This window comes from Cupressus sempervirens, chromosome 10 (genome assembly GCF_028749045.1).
Source record: "Cupressus sempervirens isolate cs-2001-9-10 chromosome 10, ASM2874904v1, whole genome shotgun sequence".
Taxonomy (NCBI): domain Eukaryota; kingdom Viridiplantae; phylum Streptophyta; class Pinopsida; order Cupressales; family Cupressaceae; genus Cupressus; species Cupressus sempervirens.
The window spans coordinates 810,585,618-810,609,331 of record NC_143127.1 but is presented as its reverse complement, the minus strand read 5'-3'; the positions used below and the strand labels follow the sequence as shown (position 1 = coordinate 810,609,331).

Genomic DNA, 23,714 nt, shown 5'->3' with positions numbered 1-23,714 from the left:
CTTGTTTCCCCACAAAATTTCCAAAATTTCCATGGTTCCACTTCCTGCACATTAAACTTGAGCATCGTTAGTCCAAGGAGGTCTTATAATTATATATCATAAATGCATATAACTTCAAATATTACATAATCTTATTAACATAATTCCATTAAATTTCCTTTCCTAATCATTTCAAATAAGTCATTCAAAATGTTAAAATATCAAGATCCGCATATCTTAAACAATTAGAATCAAATCAACATTTATCTACATACCACATTAAATCATAATCATCATTATCAAATTAGCATTTATCTACTTATCACATTAAATCATAAATCATCATAATCATCATATCATAATCTAATTCTATCATATCATAAAGGTGCATCCATATGTGTTCAATCATTCCATTCTCAATATCAGGTTCATAGTACATATCATAGATGCAAAACACTACTGTAAATGTCAAAATCAATAGATAAAATAAGCCACTATCCTTCAGTTTTGAATATTGTCAAAATATCCAACTCCCAAATATCCAAAGAGCAAGTAACTTACCCCCAACTTAACATTACCATTTCACATTACAAGTATTTCTGCAATTCAGCTTCTATCAAGCAATTGAAATAATTTGGAACATGAAATGGACTCATTAATTATATCCATTAGGTCCTAATGCGTGGATCATCAAAATGTAGGTATTAAAATGACATAACCTTATAGTCTCAAAAGTGTATCAAAACATTGAATTAGAAGTATCATAATGCAAATGTGTCATCTATACCATGATGATCTAGGTGATGCCTCACAATACACTCATTGATAGTTTAGGGTTTTATCCTCCTTAAGAAAACTTAGTGACATAGGTTTAGGTATGAATCTACGATTGATATTCATCCATTTTGCCTCTTAATTCTTCCACTTTTTTGAGTGGCTGCATGTAATTGCATAGGTAATCCAACTAGAGAATCATCCTTATCACTAAAATATCAAAATTTAATCTTAAGTTGGCTAAAAAATAGTTTATATATTTGTTTGTGTCATTACAAACAAATATGACAAAATCATGTCACTCAGCATCTAAAGTCTCTGATTCTTGGCATGCACTAATCTTTTTGTCATGACTTGGCTCTTGCATTGCTCAACATCCACTATTTACTCAGTTCCTATGTCACTCGACATATACTATTTGGTCAAAACTTGAATGACTTAGCACATGACTGGCTCAACACTCACTATGACTCAGCTTGGTCTATGATTTTCTCAACATATGTTACTTGTTCAACATGAACTAAGTAAATAACTTAAGTGTGTTGACACTCACTTATCAAAACCAATCCGAGATCAACAATCTCCCCCTTTGACATGAGTGTTGAAAACACTTGAGTATATATTATCATCCTTAATCTTACAAGCATACCATGTCTCAACTCAGCTTATATACAAAACTTCAAAATTTCAAAATTTTGTAATAACCTAGATACCTGTTTGATAATGCCCCTTGAGTTGATATGTTTTTTCTGTATCCAAAATTAGTTACTCTTGTTGAGTAAATGTGTCTCTGCTAATACACTTTGACTTCTTGTTGATTCTCTTTCATCTGATACTTCTTTTATTTTGATGCTTCTCTCTCTTTCCTTGTTCTCCCCCATTCTCTTATTTTATTCTCCCCCTGCTTTATATCTCCCCCTTTTTAACACTTACGTCAATGGGATATACACTGATTATGTGATTGTCCAAAAAGGATTTATGGACATCCAATATCATCTTAAGAGTTGCATCCTAGTTCTCACATGCTACATCTAATGACTTGATTTGGATTGCAAGCTCGGTAACAAGGTGAACTAGAGCATCTAAGGTAGAAAGATTGGGGCCATTCTTTAGTAGGGTTTCAACATAGCTTAGCTCCTTGTGCATTATTTCCATATGGGGGATGAGGGTTTCTTGGATGCTAGCCAGTTTGGCCCTTATGTTGGCATCATATTCTATCAATACTGCTAATTGACTCTAGATTTGAAGCAATTTCAAGGATTGCTTCTCGCTTTGAGCTAGATTTGTTGGTAATCTTGCACCTGATGCAGAAATTTGGCTTTCTAGACTCAAAATGTGACTTCTGGTCTCTTTGGTGAAGAGTGATTGATTTCATAATTTTGTGTACAATGAGAATATGTTCTCAAGTACCTTCTTCACATCCTCAACCTTAGTTGTCAATGCAACTTGTCTTAGTGTCGTATCACTAGATATTCTCTCATTTACTTTGCTTTGGAACTTCTTTTCTGACCATTCAAGTAATTTGGCATTTGTATCTAGGTCTTCATTACTGACCTTCTCCACTATATCATCAGTTGATCCATTAGTGGCTTGGTCTCATCTGGAGTTGGTAGACTAAATGCATCTAAAAAGATTTCTTTTATGTCTTGAAGTTTCTACTTCTGCCTGTGCTCCCTTCTAAGAATTTCCTGATGCTTTTTCTTTTCTAGGGCCTACTACAATATGCCCATTTGTTCTATTGTCATGTTATCAAAACTAAATTTTGGTAAAATTATCTCTTCATCAAGGCTCATGTCTCCATATTGAATTACTTCTTCAACCTTTGATGAACTTAGGCTCGGCACTATGATTTGCAATGGAGTAGCATTTGTGACTGACTTTTGAAGAGTATGACTTGATGGAGTGCCAGATACTGGTAATGTTGCTAGGGCTTGGATGGTAATTTGCTCCTTCAATTGTGTTGTCATCTCACTCTCTTCAGGCTTACCCTATTCTACCACAATGACCTAACTTGCACCTTATCACTATGCAGTAGGTACAAATAAGTCTACTTGACCTATTTCTATAGTAGCAACTTGTGCTTCCACTATGCTCTTTTCTACAATATCAATCTTTGCAATTATATCAACCTTATTTGATATGGCTTCTGGGATCTTTAGCAAAGGTTGTACAATTTTGACTAGAGGAATGATGGAAGGTGGTTCTTTTGGATTCACCTTTTCCCTTGCAACATTAGTCACTGATTTATGTAGCTCATTGTCACAAAGTTTGTCCTACAGTATAGATTGATCTAAGATCTTCATCAAATCATCTTCAGAAAGGGGATTAATTTTCTAAGCTAATAGTTTAGAAATATCCTTGATATTTATTGTATCAATAGTGTCACTTGTGATATGTGGACGATTGATACTTGATAATTATGTGTCTTACACATTTTGTTCTTCTAGCTACTCAAGCTCAGTTGTTGCCTTGTCATCTTCTTGCATTTATGTTCTTCCTCCAACTATATCACCTTTGTCATCATATACTTCATCATCCTTTATTTCAATGGATTCTTCCTCTCCTTCCTTTACTATTGTCAACCCATAAGTAAGTTTTAACATCTGAGTGGTCTTATTGACAACATCCTAAATGTTGTTTTTCAAAATGTTGAAGGCTTTGTATTTAGGTACAAACATAAATGCATACTACTTCATAGCCTTAGAAATTTGTGTCTTTGTTAATTTTGGCATCACTTGGGCTAGAGATGTTTCTCTTATCTATTTCTCCATGTTTAGACAATAGTGCCAGCTTTGCTCAACTCTATCATATAGAATTTTGGGCATTGAGTTGGCGATCTCCAGTGGAGTTGTCTTGAATTTTTCCATCATGGCATATATGGCCTCCTCCACTTGATTCTTCTCTACTTTACCCAATTTATCAAAATCAACATGACCAAATCCTGATAGGTTTGCACTATTTCTAACATTTTCACATAAATTTTCAATATTTAAGAGAGGATTATGGTTCACCACCTTAAATTAGTTGTTGCTATCTGATTTTATTTTCTCTTCATCAGATTCTACCTATGCCACATACCTTCTTCTTGGTCTCTTTTGCTCTTGACCTCCTTGTTTGATTTTTTTTGTCTTCTCCTTGGCCTTTTGTGTAGTTTCATAGGTTTTGGCTCTTATATTAGGTTTAGTGGACTTAACTTTGCTTGATTTAACAATTTTTACAGCCCTTACCATAGGTTGTGCCTTGGCCTTCCTCTTCTTTTGCTCGGTAGGAGTAGTTGCTTCCTCAACTTCTTCTCCCTCTATACCTTTAGTTTCCTCCTCTTTTTTATCTTCTCCCATGCCTTATGTCAAAGTTAGAGTGACTTTTTCTTGGGTTTCTTCTTCATCTTCTTCTTCCTCGACACCGTCTCTGAACTTAGCTTTTAACTTCTTTACTATCTTTTCCTTTTTCTTCAAACTGAAGTATTCTTCAATTCCATGGTAATTTTGGATTCTACCATCTCATAGTTTCCAAGTACCTTTGCACTTTTGTCTACCTCTTTTGATAGTAAAGCAATAATGGCTACAGAGGCTTCATCCACATTTTTTTCGTAGCTAAGTGGCCTTATCCGTCTTACTCTTGATGTAATAACTTTCACGAATGTATAGTTAGCATCCACAAGAAAAAATACATCATTATCATGTTTCTCAACTAAGGATACTGACATTCTTAATCTTTCCTTCATTGACTTCTTGAAGTCTTCAAAATAGCTTTTCATTAGAGATTCAAAATTCTCTCCTAACTACTCAATATACTCACCAATCTACACAGGAACTGATATGTTGGTTTTAAATCCCACATTACCAAATGAGGGGAATATGTTTTGCACATAGAAGAATACTCAAATCAAAATTAAACCAAATTTGCACTGTGCACTCTTAGTTTTCCTGATTGCTCCAAGGTTCTCCATCAATTGTTGCAATTGTAGCTCTACTAGATCATATGTATGATCTTTCTTTACAATCTTATATCCCACATCCATAGCTATATAAGGAACACTGTTTAATCTACTAGATTGATAGAACTTGTGTGATATTACCCTTATAGAAAATTTAAGAAGAGGATCAGTGATTGTATCTATTATCATGCCTCTCTTGTTCCAAATAGCTCCAGTGTTCTTCTCAATCACCTCCTTAGAGTCACTTCTTAGTGTCTTAGGCCGATCTAGGGTTGGATAACTAGTAACCCTATGGATTATTCTCTTAGTTATTTTTATAAGTCCTTTATCTAGACATAATGAACCATTATGGATTCAACTAAGCACTATCCTAATCCACTTTGTCTTGAATACATTTGGAAAATATAGGGTTTGTGTTAATTCCTTTCTCTCAACAATTTTGAACTCTTCCTTCAAAACACCATTATCACAAAGTTTTTTATATGCCTCCCTAATCTCCATGTCACCAATGCTACCAATCTTTCAGTTATAGCATTTTATTACATCTTGTACCATTATTATATTTGGTGGAATCATTGATAATGCACCATAAGGGTGTTCCTTATATGCAATGTCAGGAATAGCTTTGAAAATAGGTTGCTTGACCTCATTACTTACTAACTAAAGATTCAAAACTTCCTTCCCTTCTACATTCTTTGAACTAGACACAATAATGATAAACTAGGGTTTACAAAATTTTAAAGTACATAGCTCAGCTCATGATAAATACCTTGTGAAATTTGATGAACTAGCATAGAATCGTTGCTTGGATATTTTTGCAAATGCTTGGATGTATTTCCAAATTGCCTTTTTCTCTACTTGCTCTTTCTCAAAATTGAAATGATGAAAAATGAGTTAAAATTGATCAAGTACCTTTTTGAAAACCTTGGAATTAATGCTGAGTGCTTACACATTTGTATGCTCAACATCAACTATTTTCAAACTCACTCAGCATCCATTGACATTTCCATCACTCGCAACCACTACAAGCTCAAAATCAACTAGCCAGACTGCTAGCTCAACATTTTCTAATATTTCAAATCACACATAGGAAATATTTCATGCTTGGCAACAACATGAAAAACTTAAAGATTTATCTTGAATTCCTAACTTCATCTTGCATCTTTATTCATGCTAATGTAGTCCTATTAGTACTAGCTTCCTTTTTGGAATTGATGTATGATATAGCTTTTAAATATCAGTCCTACATACCTTTTGATTGCCTAGTTTGATGAGGTGTGGTCACTTGACCCATTAGGTGAAGTGATCCCTTCTCCATTTGATATGTTGTAGTCATCTTTCTTTTTCCATGTCTTATTCATCTCATTTCTCATGTGTTCAACATCTGCGTTGCCTTTGCCGTTATCAAATTTACAATTTGGTGCTTTTCACCTAGTTGGAAAATATCTATTGATGTGATCAATCTTCAAATAGCTAAAACATGTGATTTGACTTAACCACCTTTTGTAATTACCATTGAAGTGCATCCTAATACAATTCTCAAGAACATGTCCATATTCTTGACAATAATGACAGCTATGTCTTCTATTATAATCCCAATTATAAGAGTTTTCATTGTTCCTTACCATTGTTTGCCTATTTGATGACCACATGGGTTTTGATCTACATTCAAAAGCTATATGTCCATACTCTTGATAGTTGTAGCAGTATCCTTCAAATATTTGTGTATGCATGGTCTTGGTTCAGCATTCATGTGCCTGATGGCCTTGCTTATTACACTTATGGCAACGAATCATACTCTTATGATTGACATTCTGATTTGTAATCTTGTTCTTGCACACATTAGTAGTATGTTCTTTCTTACCACAATTATGACAAGTAGGTTTGGAATTCTTACCTTTTTTGTTCCTTTCTTCTACACTTTTGCATGATTCTCTTTCTTTAGTTCTTGTATAACCCAATCCTGATGTATCATTATTGGATCTAAGTGATCTAAATAATTGCTTAGAATATTTAATGGTTTCATTTGGTTTGTTGAAGCTTTCATCAAATTCCTTTTCCCTCTTTAGGTCACTCTACAATTTTTCATTCTGCAACTTCAATGTAGTTATCTCAATGTCCTTGACATTCAATTCATAGTTGGCATTCATCATTTGACTTAGACTATCCAATTGCATATTGGAAATCTCGGTTAGTTCTAATGATTTCTCTTCCAATTTGTTGGCCAAAACCTTTTTGTCTTCTTGAATCATAGTGTTGTCTTCCATAGCTTTCTTCTTTTGTTCAAACATTTCATATAGTAGTATAGCTTGTGATTCTTGCTCTAATTTGAGATTTTTGATTTCCTCAGCTTGGGCTCTATTCTTTTTCATTAGATTTGCAACTACTACATCAAATTCATTTGAGTCTCCATTTGCAAATAGCTTAGTAGTGTCTTTCTCTTTGTATTGTGTGTCATTCTCTGCAATGGCAATTTCTTTCCTACTCTTCAAAGAATTCTTTAGGTCTTCTCTTGCTTGATTCAATTGATGTAGTATGAGATGTATTTCAATCTAATGGTTCTCCATAGTCCTTCCCAACTTGTAGTCTTCCATTTCAAGATCTTTCCTCAAAGTTGTAAAGCTTCTCTTTCAGAGAACAAGGCTTTGATACCAATTGTTGGAATTACAATAGGAAATGTAAACTTCTGAGGGTGGGGGGTGAATTATTAGTTTAAAGATGGACCCATAAAACTTTCACCACATATCCATCTCATACATTCAATAAGTAAACTGAAATAACATGCAAAGCATATACATCTAAATCATGTAAAAATTTAAGAACTCACACACATAACACCAAATATGATTACCCAGAAACCTTTAAAGACGATGGGGATAACACCGACAAATATTCACTACTACAATAATAAAGTGTATCCAACAAAGGTTACAATGTTTTGATCATGAGTCATGATCTACCCTGTGAAAGGTCTACCCTGTTAAAGGCTTACAAAGATTGTTAGGTCTCACCATGTTAGAGGATTTCAACATCCTCTTAGAACTGTGCCTTGTTAAAGGACTTTAACTTACAATTAAGTAAGTACCCTCTTAAAGGATTTCATACAACCTATTAGGACTACTCTGTTAAGAGATTTTGATTGAAATCACATATTAGAATATCTTAGCTTTGATTCTATAGTTAGCACTTGCTTGCTTGATAACATATCATCTCTAAACACTTCTCTACTTGATCCTTCTCAATCAAATGTCTCTATGTTGTATACTCTTCTCTATCCTCTAATTTTCTCTAACTGATTTTGCAATTTAATCTCACTTCATAACTTCTAAGTCATTGTGAATGCTATGTTTAAGCATACAAACTTCTCTCTTTACTTCTTTAATACCCTTATACACTTGTTGATAATTTAGGGTTTCATCCTCCTTAACAAGAATTAGTGACTTAGGGTTAGGTATGAATCTATGGCTGAGATTCATCCATTTTTCTGCCTAATCCTTCCCATTTTCTAATTGGCTGCATGTAATTGCATAGGGAATCCAACTAGAGATTCGTCCTTATCTCCAAAATATCAAAATTCAATCTTAAGTCAGCTGAAAAATGGTTTACATGGTTTTTTGTGTCATTACAAACAAATATGTCAAAAACTGTGTCACTCGACATTTGAAGTCTTTGATGCTCAACATGCACTAATCTTTCTATCATGACTTGGCATCTACATTACTCGACATCCAATATTTACTCAACTTTTGTGTCACTCAACATATACTATCTACTTGGCACTTGAGTGACTTGACACATGAGTGCCTCGACACTCACTATGACTCAACTTGGTCTATGATTTGCTCAACATATGTTACTTGTTTGGCATGAAGTAAGTAAATAACTTAAGTGTGTTGACACTAACTTGTCAAAACCAATTTGAGATCAATAGTAAATTATGTAAATTCCAACTAGTAGGTGAGTATCACTCCCTCCCTCAACAACATCAAACATGTTAGATAGAAATGTAAAATAGACATGCACACCATACACATGCAAGTATGGGGTAAGAATAGTAATAAAACATCATATTCTAACATGATCATTTCATCATCATGGAGATACAATTAATATATTTTGAAGACATGTCATATGTCATCATCATGAAGGCAATTTTATTAACTATTTAAGAGCAATAAGCATCATACATGCAAGTATAAAATCACCACTAATTGATACAAATCAATTACTACATATCAAAGTATTGCATTTCAAATATCAACTAAGGGTTAACACATTCCATGAAAGAATCATATATAAATTTAACAACTAAGTCTAGAATGATAATAAATGAGGGATATTGCATGTCACAAATGCATTTTGTAAGAAGTATATGCAAAAAATTAACCAAAATGTGTGCACTCATGAGTAAGATATCAAAATATTGATAAGGCTTCAAAGAGAAACATGCAAACCCATTTTGTATACATTAGAGGGAAAATGTCTTGTCAATCAACAAGCATCCTTAATGTTGTCTTTAATATCTTTATCTTTATCATGATGAGATCCATACAAAAAGCATCCTTAATGTTGTCTTTAATATATTTAGCTTTATCATGATGAGCTCCATACTAGGGTTGTAGTGAGAGACCCCTCAGGCATGTGAGTGTGATATTTTTGTATTCTTGGAGTGCTTTTTCTTGCATGCAACATGGTGTGAACTCCATAACAACTCTCATCAGTGCCACACTTTCTTGAATACTCTTTCAATTTCCATTGCAAGGTGAAAATATCTTTGACCCTAAAAAAAGGACCACCCTTAAACATTACACACTAAGGAAGAAATTGAGCTTAGAAAAATAAATTAACTTTAACTATTTAGCATTTTTATCTTAGGAATCAAGCCTTGTGTGTGATGTTTAAGCCATCCATAAAAATAGTTCTTGTTAACAACCAAAACTACATTGTGTGCACTATCTATATGCTTGATAAAATCCATGTAGAAAGAAGAACTCGGTAGAGCTTCAAGCCTACCATCATATGATGATGTTTAATGTGAAACAATAGCCTCCATTGTTGGATGAGCAACTGTGGAACCAATGATAGTGTTATTAGACATACAAGTGGCATCAAAATTCTAATGCCAAGCTAAATTCTATGTACTTGTATGTTTTACATTATGATTGACATTTTTTATGTGGTTGAGGGAGGGAGTCATAGTCACCTGCTAGTCGAGATCTACATGATGCACCACTTCTTGCCATTACTTATTTATTTTACATTTATATGCATATATACATGCTTGGCTTTTATGGAGATTGCAGCTACCGACCATCAACTTCCTTGAATTGCCAGGATGAGCATGCCCTATCACAGTATTTGAATGGTAAAAGAGGGGGGATAATTCTTGAGTCCAAATCCTAACCCTAAGCCAATTGTCCTACAAAGTAGGAAAAGTATCTGAGTTATTTATCCTTATGAATTTGTTAAGTGATGTGAATTCATGATTTTGACCCATGAGTTTGGTTTAATACTTTGTTCTTCATAATGGGTTTTCATATTTAGTTTTGTGTGTCTGTTGTGATTTTAAGTTATAATTAAATCAAATTAAAAGAATATTAAATGATTTAATTTAACCAAAAAAATTATAAAGAAAAATCAATATTTAATTATATTTAATTAATTGAGAAAATAATTAAATAAATAAATTAAATATAAAAAGATTTAATTAAAGTTCTAATTTTAGCATAATTATATTTATTTAATTTAATAATAATGTATCTAGGAGTTTCATTTTAATAATAAACTCTAAATACTATTATCAATTAAATTAATAAACATTTTATTAAAGACGTCTTATGATTTAATAAAGAGAGAGAGTAAATTAATTTAAATTTATTTTAATTAAAATGCAAAAGGTTTGTACATGAAATTAAAATAAAATAAAATATTAAGAAAAATGTTTCGTGTGATTGCAAAATCAAAAACCTAAAGGGAGAAAGCTCTTTAGTAAGAAATTAGAGCTCGTTTCTCCACACATAGGTTTGGAGGAGCCAATTTTTGGGAAGAGGGTTTTCAAAAGAAAGGTAATTTTCTTGTGGGCTCTAAGAATCCAATCATTTGGCATCAGATCTAGGTAGGATATTGCTGAGTTTTGCACAATAATTCTTCTTTTGAAATCTTTGTCTTCAATGTGTTTGTTGTGAATTTGTATTTAGAATTTAATTTGGGTTGAAACCCTTGTTTGTGAATCTGTTGTTCTTCATTTCAAAAATATCTATAAATGAATTGAATAACCCTTGTTTGGTAAATTTTAGAGATTCATAATTGGATTGATTGAAAATGGGATGGGGGTTTGGAAAAGAAATTAAAATTTTATATACAAAATTCAATTGGTTGTTCATATTTTACCTATCAGATCTATTATGTAAATTTAAATTTATATATATATATATATATATATATATATATATATACTTTAATTTGATAGGGATGCAGGGTGACCTTCCCCCACTCCCCTCCCCTGCCTTTCTTTTCCATGACTGCAGAGTTTTCGACAAGCTTTTAAAGCTTGTCACACAATAAACTCTATTGCCATAGGCAGTACTCTGGTGTTGCATTTCCAGAGTTGCCGCAACAACAGTTGAGCCTATGAGCTTTAAAAGAAAAAGAAAAGGTAAATTTTATTTTTAATTTTGTTTGATTATATATTTTATTTATTATTATTAAATACTTTGTTTAAATTTTTATTTTATTTTTTGATTGATAAACGGCCAAGGCCTTGATCTATTTTATTAATTTAAAAGCAATTACAAAGCATATCTCGATTCAAATGGGCACTCATAGGAAAGAACAGAGAAGAAAACCTCCAATCTTGCCTGGGAAAAATGTCCTATATTATTACAACTTTAAAAGGGGCATACCCCAATGAAATAGTTTCTCTAATAATTACAAGTAATCTGGGGGATACCCCTAATAATTTACAACTCAAGAAATCCATAAATTCTTGCCGAGTGATGGTAGGATAGTGATCAAGAGATTGGTTATAATATCTCATTTTACTTCCTACATTCAACCATTTTTATACTAGATATTCGAACAAAGGGTTAGCCATTAATGAGAAAAAGAAAAAAAAAAAACATAGATACCTAGCAAAATAAAGAGCTAAATATGAACACTGACTGCAAAATCAACGAACTAAACTATAAGGAGAGGAAAACCGGTTAACTCTGCTAGATGACCACTATGAAATAGTCTGAGAGTATACATAATAATCAACAATATGAGCTAAATTTCACATCATAAAATTTTTTAAGAAAGGGTTCTCGAACCATGATTGCTTTACTAAAATCATAACTATACTGATAAAAAGGAACCTGCCTTAACCAATTATAACAAAGAAGAGTCTATTATATGAGATCGCCCAGTTATAGCTTGTAGAAGAGGTTATCTTAAAGGATTAATTAGTAAAAAGATTTAACGGGCCCTTAATAAAAGGCTACATGTTAACTAGTCATAACTAGAGTTAGAATCAGTTGGCCAAAGTGAGGAGAGAGTCTTATCAAACAGATCAAACTAGCAAAATTGGCCGGTCTAAAAATTATTCTTAATTAGAAAATAGAGTTTGACCCAAATAGCAGATTAACTACTAACTACTGAATTACATAGAATGCCAAGCAAAGATATTGCACCCAGAAAGCAAGTCCGAAGAATTTCCTGAGAACGGAAATCAATTTATGTGTTACCCACTAAATGAGAGAACACCACAACATTTGAGGGGAAGGTTATCAGAGGAGAGGGGCCCAATCCATGATTCCATTGCTAACACATTACTTGATTCATTATTACCAATCATGACTACACCAATTATAGAAGTATTGCATCTTTTTGATGCTAACGACTGGACATCACAGATAGAGGAGGCTAAACATGCTTAAAATTAAAGAAACCATATCCTATATTTACGAGCTTACTAGCCATTAATGATGCTTGAACCAGTGCCCAAAAAGGAAGAAGATACTGATCTTAGCAAAAACCTCAGTGAAACTGGATCCTCCAATATTAAGAAAAAACCTAATTGGGTAACAGAGTCTACTCCTAAAAGAAGATTTAATACTTAATCTTGATTTTCAAAGACTTCCATACATAGAAACTTTATCCATTTACATAAACTCCAAAGATTTATTGAAGATGGAAATCGAATAGTAGTATTGTGAAAGCTTATAAATACCAAGTCTCAAAGTTATAAAATATCAAAAAAGTGGCACCGCCAAATTCATGATAAACTTGTAGAAATTATCTCATGCTACCATTTAATCTATATCGGGTAGTAAGAATTTCATACAAACTCTGAGTATTTAAAGTTTGCGTATTTCATACAATTATACTGTCCTTAGAAATATCTCATATGCAGATGCTGAGTATGTTAATAAAGTAATAAACCAGAGCAAATTAAGCCTAGAGCGGCCAAAATAGGTTGACATGAAATACAAACCTAGTCCGAATTAAATAAGATACCATCTCAATTATAGATAGGGTCCTAAAATTTCAAGTGCTCAAAATATACTAAAACTAAGTACAAATATCTTTAATATTGATTATATATTAACACACCAATTTATAACAGAGTTTATCACCAATTTACAGACCAAACCATTCATGCTATAACATACCGATTTATAGACCATATACTTGTGCTTCAGTCTGAGGGACAATCATCTTAGCTATAATAGCATAGTAACAAAATCACCACCAGTATATATATTAGGATTATTATAGTACTATATCTTATCTAGAATGGCTAGCATCTAACTAGCCGATCCCCTTCCTTCCTTCCAAAACACCATAATCACGTTTGCCATGTCGTTTGTATGTTCCACTCAGAAATTCGATGGAAATGTGTAGTCATGTTTCACTCTGCTTGATCTCTGTATTTGGGGTACTGAATTCCAAATCGTTCAGATTTTTGAAAGACACCCTCGGCTTGATGTAGGCATTGAAGCGGTGAAGATAGTTGAGGATCCACTTTGTATTTTCTTCTATAATAATCCTTCGCATCTTACTTTCCTAAATTTTCTTATCTTTATCAGATTATCAAAGTTTACATGACACAACCTTTTATGCCATAACCAACTTTCTTCAACTTAAGCAGTGAAACATGAACATTCACTAAGTTCAAGATAGAACAAGTTACCTTTAGTTTGAGTACTCGATCCAATTAGCTTTCCTTTCCCATCTAGCAGTCTTGCTTTACCATGCATGAATTCTACTTTGATTCCATTATTGAGTAGTTGTGCCACACTTAACAGATTATGCTTTAGTCCTTCTACCCAATAGGCATTATCACATATAAGTTCTTTGGTTAGTGGGATTCTTTCTCTTCCTTTTCTATAATAAGGTTCATTGTTACCAAATCTTACACTGCCACAATCATACTCTTCAAAGTATTCAAACTTAGTTTTGTTACCAGTCATGTGATGAGAACAACCACTATCTATGATCCATGTATCATTTTTGCTCATATGAGAAATGAGTGCCATTTCTTCATCATTATCAGATTCATCTTTCACAGCAATATAGACAATCCCATCTTCTTCTTCATCATTAGAATCATTAGAATCTTTAGCCATAAAACATGTTTTCTTACCTTTGGCCTTGAATGGTTTGAAATCCTTCTTGCCATTCCATCTGTGATCTTTCTTCTCATCTTTATTCTGCTTGTTTGGACACCTAGCATCAATATGACCAACTGCTTCACATGAAAAACATATTAGAGGTACTTTACCTTTGTATTTTCCTCTGCATTTAGAATGCTTCCTTGCTAAAAGGGCTTCAATTACTTCAAGATTACTGTTTGAACTTTGGTCTGATTCATCTTCACTTTCTAACTGAGATTTCTTTTTGTTTTTCTCCTTGGGTGAAAGTTTGGCTTCAAATGTTGATTCAATGTTCTTGGAAGCTAGAACATAGTTATCAAAGTTGTCCAGTTCAAATGTAGTCAATCTTCCAACTATAGCCTCTAGATTTATCTTATGATTTGCTTCACATCTTCTTTCTTGAATTGCAGAAACTTTGATTGCATAAATGGGGAGTAGAGTTCTGAGAACTTTACTTATAACTGTCTCTTCCTTGATATCTTTCATATATACCTTACATATTGTCAAGTTGGCTCAATTACAAGTTACAACAACTGAAAAACATAAATCAGTCGGCTGCATAAAGCAATTAAACTTAATTCTTTAGAACAATAAAATTCTTCACTGCCTGACCCAGCTCGGTGACCACTTCTTAGAATGGTTTCCCCAGTGTTAACCAAATGGAGCTTGGTAAACACTGCAAACCTTGCAACTTCCTTTAGAGACTGAGTTAACTCAGTAAATACTAACCTTCCTTTGTTTACCGAGTGAGCTTGGTAAAAGCTAACTTTTCTATGGTTACCGAGTGAGCTCGGTAAAAGCTAACTTTTCTTTGCTTACCGAGTGAGCTGGGTAAAAGCTAACTTTTCTTCGCTTACTGAGTGAGCTTGGTAAAAGCTAACTTTTCTTCGCTTACCAAGTGAGCTCGGTAAAAGCTAACTTTTCTTTGCTTACTGAGTGAGCTCGGTAAAAGCTAACTTTTCTTCGCTTACCAAGTGAGCTCGGTAAAAGATAACTTTTCTTCACTTACCGAGTGAGCTCGGTAAAAGCTAACTTTCTATGTAATGTTCAAGAATGCTCGGTAGTCACTATAATTTGGTTTGCTAACCATCTGAGCTCGGTAGACTCTATCTGATGGCTAGTATGAAATTTTTGTAACATCAAAGACAATACACAATTAACAATTGTATCCAACAATCTCCCTCTTTGGCATTGATGGCAACACAACATGTCATAGCAAAAATGAAATTTGAAAACAAGTCTTTCACTTATATGGCAACACAACATGTCAATATAACAATTCTCCCTCTAAGATAGAAAACTCTCCCTCTTATAGTAATCTCCTTCTGTGAAGAAATTGTATATAAAACTCTTTTGAACAAATTTCAAAGAGATATGACAGTAATAAACTCTCCCTCTTTGACAACACATGCCAAAGACAACTCAAACTCAAATGAATTTCAGTGTACCTTTAGTACTGATTCATATGCAATTTTTCTTGGTTATGCTGCATCAACTAATAGATCTTCAATCTAGTATGAGTTGATGCATCACTAAAACTTTATTTTAGTGAACTTCAAATAGGGGAGTGACCCCTAACTTACCTCTTAGATACAAGAATGCATCCTTAGGTAATGGTTTTGTGAATATGTCAGCAATTTGGTCCTTTGTATGAATATATTTCAATCTAATCTCCTTATCTTGCACCAACTCTCTAACAAAATGATATTTTATTGCAATATGCTTGGTTTTGGAATGCATCACTGGATTCTTAGATATGTTTATTTCACTTGTATTATCACATAACATAACAACTGGTTCTTCGATTTCCATCTTCATGCCTTCCAACAAATGTTTAAACCAAACAATGTTAGAACAATTTACTGCTGCAGCAACATACTCTGCCTCTGCTGTTGATTGAGATGTACAATTCTGCTTTTTCCTTGTCCAAGAAACTAACCTTTTTCCAAGAAAGAATGCACCTCCACTTGTACTATTTCTGTCATCAAGGTTTCCTTCCCAATCAGCATCAGTAAACACTTTCAAATCCAAATTTTCTCCAAACTTATACCATAACCCATACTCTTCAGTTCCTTTCAAATATCTCATTATTCTTTTGATTGACATCATGTGATTTTCTCTTGGTTTTTTTGAAAATCTTGCTACAATACCAGCTGCAAGGGCAATATCTGGCCTAGTATGAACTACATACTGCAATTTTCCAATCATAGATCTATACAATGTTTGATCTACTCCCTTTGATTCATCTTCCTTGGTAAGTTTTAATCCAGTATACATAGGAGTCCCAACTGGTCTACAATCTTCCATTCCAAACTTTTTCAATATCTCCTTGATGTACTTTTATTGAGTGATGTAGATAGCACTTTTATTTTGTTGAATCTAAAGACCAACAAAGAATTTGATCTCACCAAACATAGACATTTCAAATTCCTTGTTCATTTGTTTTGAGAATTCTTTGCACAGATCATCATTCCCTGTGAAAATAGTATCATCTACAAATATTTCTGCCAAGACAATCTTATTATCTGGTCCTTCTTTAATATACAAGCTATTGTTATCATTAGTTCTTTGAAAACCAATCTGAATAAGATAGTTATGCAATCTTTCATACCATGCTCTAGGGGCTTGTTTCAGACCGTACAATACCTTGTGTAATTTGCAGACCATGTTCTTCTTTTCTGGGTCAACAAAACCTTCAGGTAGTTCAATGTAAACCTCTTCATCTAGTATACCATTGAGGAATGTTGATTTGACATCCATCTGATAAACTTTGAATCCTTTGTGAGCAGCATATGCTGGTAGGGTTCTAACTCCTTCCAATCTTGCAACAAGAGCAAAAGTTTCTCCATATTCTATTCCTTCTTCTATAGCATATCCTTTGCATACTAGTCTAGCTTTGTTTCTTAATACCTTACCATCTTCATCCAACTTGTTTCTGAATACCCACTTAGTTCCAATCACATTTTTTTCTTTAGGTCTGGGTGTAAGAGTCCATGTCTTGTTTTTCTCTATTTTATCTATTTCTTCATTAATAGCTTCAATCCAACTACCATTTTCTAATGCATCTTTGATATTTCTAGGCTCAAAATCAGCAAGTGAACAAGTACCTTTCACCTTATTTCTTGTCATGGTTCCTTCAGATTTATCTCCAATGATCTGATCTACTAAATGATGTCTCGTGACATACTTACCTAATATAGGTTCCTTGCTTTTTGAATGGATTTCATTATTATCTTCTTGCATTTCAACTTTAGGCTCTATCTGTTTTGGCTCGGTAGATATTTTCTCGATAGATGTTTTCTTGGTAGATACTTGCTCGGTAGACATTGAATTAAACTTGGTTTGCTGTGGCTTGGTTTGAACTTCCTGCAACTCGGTTACAAATGACTCGGGAGTAGAAGTTTCCTGATTGTCTAATGTAACTAATACTATATCAGGTTCACTGAAGACAAATCTTTTATAATCTTCTGGTTCCCTTTTGCTTTCTTTTTTAGTCCTTTTTGCAAACTCATCAACTTTCACATGTGCACTTTCTATGACTTTGTGAGTAGACAAGTTCAAACATCTATATGCCTTACTTTTGCATGAGTATCCAAATAATATACCTTCATCACCTTTTACATCAGATTTTCCTTTTCTAGATTCTTTCAAAATGTAACATTTACTTCCAAATACTTTAAGGTAACTTGCATTAGGTTTATAGCCATACCATAACTCATAGGGGGTTTTGAATGAGTCTTTCTTTAGTTGAACTTTGTTCAAGGTATAGACTGTAGTGCTGATAGCTTCCTTCCAGTATTTGATAGCAATGTTTTTTTCAATAATTAAAGTTCTTGCACTATCTATGATGGATCTGTTTCTTCTTTCAGCTATTCCATTTTGCTGGGGTGTTCCAGGGGCTGATACCTATCTTCTGATTCCTCTTTCTATGGAAAAGTTATTGAATTCATGTGAGATGAATTCTCCACCTTTGTCTGACCTCAAGCATTTTAATCTTTTTCCTGTTTCCTTTCCTACTCTGGCCAAATACCATTTGAAGTTTTCAAATGCTTCTGATTTATTTCTTAGATACATGACTGCCATCATTCTTGAGTAATCATCAACAAAAAGAATGAAGAACTTTTCTCCAATATAGCTTTCAATTCCAATGGGTCCACATAAATCAGTATGCACAATTTCTAATATATCTTCAAATTGATAGATTTTACTTTTAAAACTAGTCTTTTCCATCTTTCCAATCTGACAATTTTTGCATAAACTGACCTCAGGTTTCTTTATGTTGGGAATGCCTCTTACTTTCCTTAATTTTCTTATCTTTACCAGATTATCAAAGTTTAAATTACACAACCTTTTATGCCATAACAAACTTTCTTTAACTTGAGCAATGAAACATGAACATTCACTAAGTTCAAGATAGAACAAGTTACCTTTAGTTTGAGTACCTGATCCAATCAGCTTTCCTTTCCCATCCAAGAGTCTTGCTTTAACATGCATGAATTCTACTTTGATTCCATTATTGAGTAGTTGTGCTACACTTAACAAATTATGTTGTATTCCTTCTATCCAATAGGCATTATCACATATAAGTTCTTTGGTTAGTGGGGTTCTTCCTCTTCCTTTTATACAACAAAGTTCATTGTTACCAAATCTTACACTGCCACAATCATACTCTTCAAAGTATTCAAACTTAGTTTTGTTATCAGTCATGTGATGAGAACAACCACTATCTATGATCCATGTATCATTTTTGCTCATATGAGAAATGAGTGCCATTTCTTCATCATTATCAGATTCATCTTTCACAGCAATATAGACAATCTCCTCTTCTTCTTCATCATTAGAATCATTAGAATATTTAGCCATAAAACATGTTTTCTTACCTTTGTCCTTGAATGGTTTGAAATCTTTCTTGCCATTCCATCTGTGATCTTTCTTCTCATCTTTATTTTTCTTGTTTGGACACCTAGCAGAAATATGACCAACTTCTTCACATGAAAAATAGATTAGAGGTACTTTACCTTTTTATTTTCCTCTGCCTTTAGAATACTTCCTTGCTAAAAGGGCTTCAATTACTTCAAGATCACTGTCTGAACTTTGGTCTGATTCATCTTCACTTTCTGACTGAGATTTCTTTTGCTTTTCTCCTTGAGTGATAGTTTGGCTTCAAATGCTAATTCAATGTTCTTGGAAGCTGGAACATAGTTATCAAAGTTGTCCAGTTCAAATGTAATCAATCTTCCAACTATAGCCTCTAGATTTATCTTATGATTTGCTTCACATCTTCTTTCCTGAATTACAGAAACTCTGATTGCATAAATGGGGAGTAGAGTTCTAAGAACTTTACTTATAACTGTCTCTTCACTGATATCTCCTCTAGAAGCTTTGATTGCACTGACACATGCTTTAACTCTTTCAACATATTTTGCAATGTTTTCATCTTCTCTCATCCTCATTTGATCAAATTGTCCTCTTAGACTTTCTACTTTGGCTCTTCTAACATTATCATCTCCTCCATAGATCTCTTTCAACTTTTCCCACATTTCAAAGGCAGATTTGCAGTCCTTGATATCATCAAAATCTTCATAGCTCAGAGCAGATGCTATATCTATCATCATAATGTTGTGAGTCTTCTTTTCAGCAATATCATTGACAGATAGTGTACTAGCTGGTTCTGCATATTTTTCATCAAGGTAATTCAGTCCTATATCACCAATGGATGCTAGGTGAAGTCTCATCAATCCTTGCCATGCTGAGAAGTTATTTCTATTAAGTCTTGGGATTTCCCTTTTGTAAGACATCCTGATCTTTGGCTTAGATCCTTGAAATCTTATCCTACAAGCACCAAAAGCTCTAATACCAATTGTTGGAAATAGAGATTAACTGAGAGGGGAGGGGTGAATCGATTACCCCAAAATCTTTTCACAGATCCTTAGATGTCTTAAAACAATATTGTTGTAGGCACTCGGTAACCATACAAATAAATGCTGAAACTTGATAGATATTTTGTTAACTTATTAAGCATTTAAGGTAATTAACATGCATGCATAAAGGAATAATCATGAACAAAAGAGACACCAGATTTAACGTGGAAACTCAATTTGGGAAAAACCACCATGTAACTAGTTACCAATTTTCACTCTTCTGAAGTGAGCCCTATTAGGAGCCAACCCTATTAAAGGTTACAAAACACACTGTTAGGTGTGACCCTGTTAGAGGATTTAATCACCTTGTTAGAGGTGGCCTTTTCAAAGGTCTTTAAAATAATTCAACTACTGTCACCTTGTTAGAGGATTTACAAAATGGCTATCAAACCAACTCTGTTAAGAGATTTTGAATCACTGTTACAATGATTAGAAAGCAACAATGAAGTGATCTGAAATATATGCAACTTATCTTTGCTGAATACATATATCTGTTCTGCTTCACTAGATCCTCACTAATCGAATTCAACTTTGCAGCTTCATAGGAATATCTAATCCTTCCTCAACATTCGCTCATATATTTTCTTATTCGCACTTTTATGCATCCACACACACTTCTTCTTCTTTTTTCTTTTTTTTGAATTCACAACTTGATCTTTCATATATACCTTACATATTTTCAAGTCGGCTCAATTACAAGTTATAACAACTGAAAAACATAAATCAGTCGGCTGCATAAAGCAATTAAACTTAATTCTTTAGAACAATAAAATTCTTCACTGCCTGACCCAGCTCGGTGACCACTTCTCAGAATGGTTTCCCCAGTGTTAACCAAATGGAGCTTGGTAAACACTACAAACCTTGCAACTTCCTTTAGAGATTGAGTTAACTCGGTAAATATTGAACTTCCTTTGTTTACCGAGTGAGCTTGGTAAAAGCTAACTTTTCTATGGTTACCGAGTGAGCTCGATAAAAGCTAACTTTTCTTTGCTTACCGAATGAGCTTGGTAAAGGCTAACTTTTCTTCGCTTACCTAGTGAGCTCAGTAAAAGCTAACTTTTCTTCGCTTATCGAGTGAGCTTGATAAAAGCTAACTTTTCTTCGCTTACCAAGTGAGCTCAGTAAAAGCTAACTTTTCTTCGCTTACTGAGTGAGCTCGGTAAAAGCTAACTTTCTATGTAATATTCAGGAACGCTCGGTAGTCACTATAAATTGCTTTGCTAACCATCTAAGCTTGGTAGACTCTGTTTGATGGCTGATATGACATTTGTGTAACATCAAAGACAATACACAATTAACAATTGTATCCAACATTACTGACCCATAAAAGGCTATAGTTCGATTCTCATAGGCATGTAACAAGACAATGTTGGATTCCATTCTTAAATCGAGAAATTGAGGATCGATAGTTTAGATACATACTTCTATAAGTAATGACAAGAAACTTCTAGACGTGAGCATGAGATATACCATCTCATGACTACCTTTATCGAAAGGCTAAAGCTTACCCATGCGAAGTACTAGAAGTGCGAGATATCACAAGAGGGTAATCATTATACAAAATCTTGATCTGTCTACACCATGATTTATGCAATATTGGTGTAAAAGGTACCTTAATCATAAAGACTACAAACTTCACACACTCGAGCTACCAAACATCAGTCTACCGTTATTTTAATATTATTAGGCGAAGATGACTAAATGTCTTCTTTAGTGGTGTCACTAAATATAAGAGAACTTTATGCTACTAGATAGCATAATTTAACTAACCAAACTTAAGATATACGCTCCACTTAGACCATTATTAGTGCAGAATACAATACTCCTTATTAACCAATAAGGAATTGACTCCATCTACATCTAGGTTAGCTAGCTGATTTGCCCTACTATTGCCTTCCCTGAATATGTGATAGATCCTATACTCTTCCAACTTATCCAATGAAAGGAGAATTTCTTCTAAGTGAGAATTTAGGACCCAGTTAGGGGTGGATCTTTTCCTAATAGCATTGAGGATGATTGGGGAGTCACCTTCAATAATAACTTTGGTTAACTTAAGCTCTACGCATAACTATATCCCTTAATGGGGAGCCTCCAGTTCTACTATATTATTTGAGGTAGGTTGGATAGGCATTGCTTTTTTAGCTATCCAAGATCCTGCCTCATTGGTTATTATACATCCAATACTTGCTATACCTGGGTTGCCTCGCACAGCTCCATCAAAATTTAGTTTGACCCATCCAATTGGTGGCGAAATCCATTTGCAGATTTTCCTAGCCTCTATACTTTTCTTTATGTATGTTAAGGGGGGATTGTTTAGATTGGACCATCGCTTCTTGATAATGCCATCCCAATTTGAAAAGGAACCTTCCTCTAGCCTTGATTTACTTAAGTAGGAGTTGACTAATCCTACAATACTAGCTTCAATTTTGACAATAAGCTCTGCCGGTTTGGGTTCCAAGTTTTGGAAAATACGTCAATTTTGTTCCTTCCATATTTCCTAGATAATGATGGAAGGGGACATGTTCCAAAGCTTACTGTAGACTCCCTTAACTAAATTCATGGGCCAACCAAAGAGAAAATCAATCAAAGAATTTGGAAAAGGTGTAGACAAGTCTAGCCTCCACCTAATTCACTCCCAGCAACTTTGGGCGTAGGTACAATTGAACAAGAGATGATCAGCATCTTCACTATTACAATGGCAAAGGGTACACCTAGAGGGGCCTTGGAAGCCAAGAATGTAAAGTTTTTCCATAGTTAAAACCCTTTTTTGAATAGCAAGCCAAAGGAAGAATCCAACTTTTGGGAGACAAGAGGAGTCCCAACATAGTTGTGATGGGATATCTACAAACTCTGTTTGATGAGTTTTGACAATGGCCCTATAACCATTACTGACATTTTATTGCCCATCATTGGAGGCAGCCCAAATTAGGGTATCCTCTTTGCTTGTTTGTTTGATTTTTCTATCTTTCACTAGCTTATCAAAGCTTTTCGTAATTTCCTCTTTTAGACCTAATCCTTTGATAGATTTCCAAGACCATTTGGGTGAGCCTTTTGATATTGACAAGATCTTATAATCTTTAACTTTATTGCCCCAAAGGGATTTTAAACTATCTATGAGTGTCAAAATATTAAGTTGGTGAGAGAGGGGTGGTTTACCATCCCATGAGTCCTCCCAAAAGAGGGCTTCATCACCTGAACCTACATCCTAGGTAAGAAATTTACTAACTAGACTACGACATCTTAGCATGAAGTTCCAGCATTCTGATCCTTTGGTAGGAGAAATGATTCTAAAAATTGATAGTGGGTCCTCTATGATGAGATATTTATTATAGATTATCTTAGCCCATTTTTTATTATATTCAATGTATAGGCGCCAAATAAGTTTCGCTCCTAGAGCTTTATTTTTCCATTGAAGGTTTTTACCTCTAAACCCCCACGCTCTTTGGGTTTGCAAATATGCTTCCACTT

General features: G+C 33.9%; 1 pseudogene; it reads right to left on the bottom strand.

Annotated features, from left to right (window-relative positions):
* LOC149536405 (SNF1-related protein kinase regulatory subunit gamma-1 pseudogene) overlaps positions 1 to 23,714 on the bottom strand; it is a 178,852-nt pseudogene that overhangs the window by 132,468 nt on the left and 22,670 nt on the right.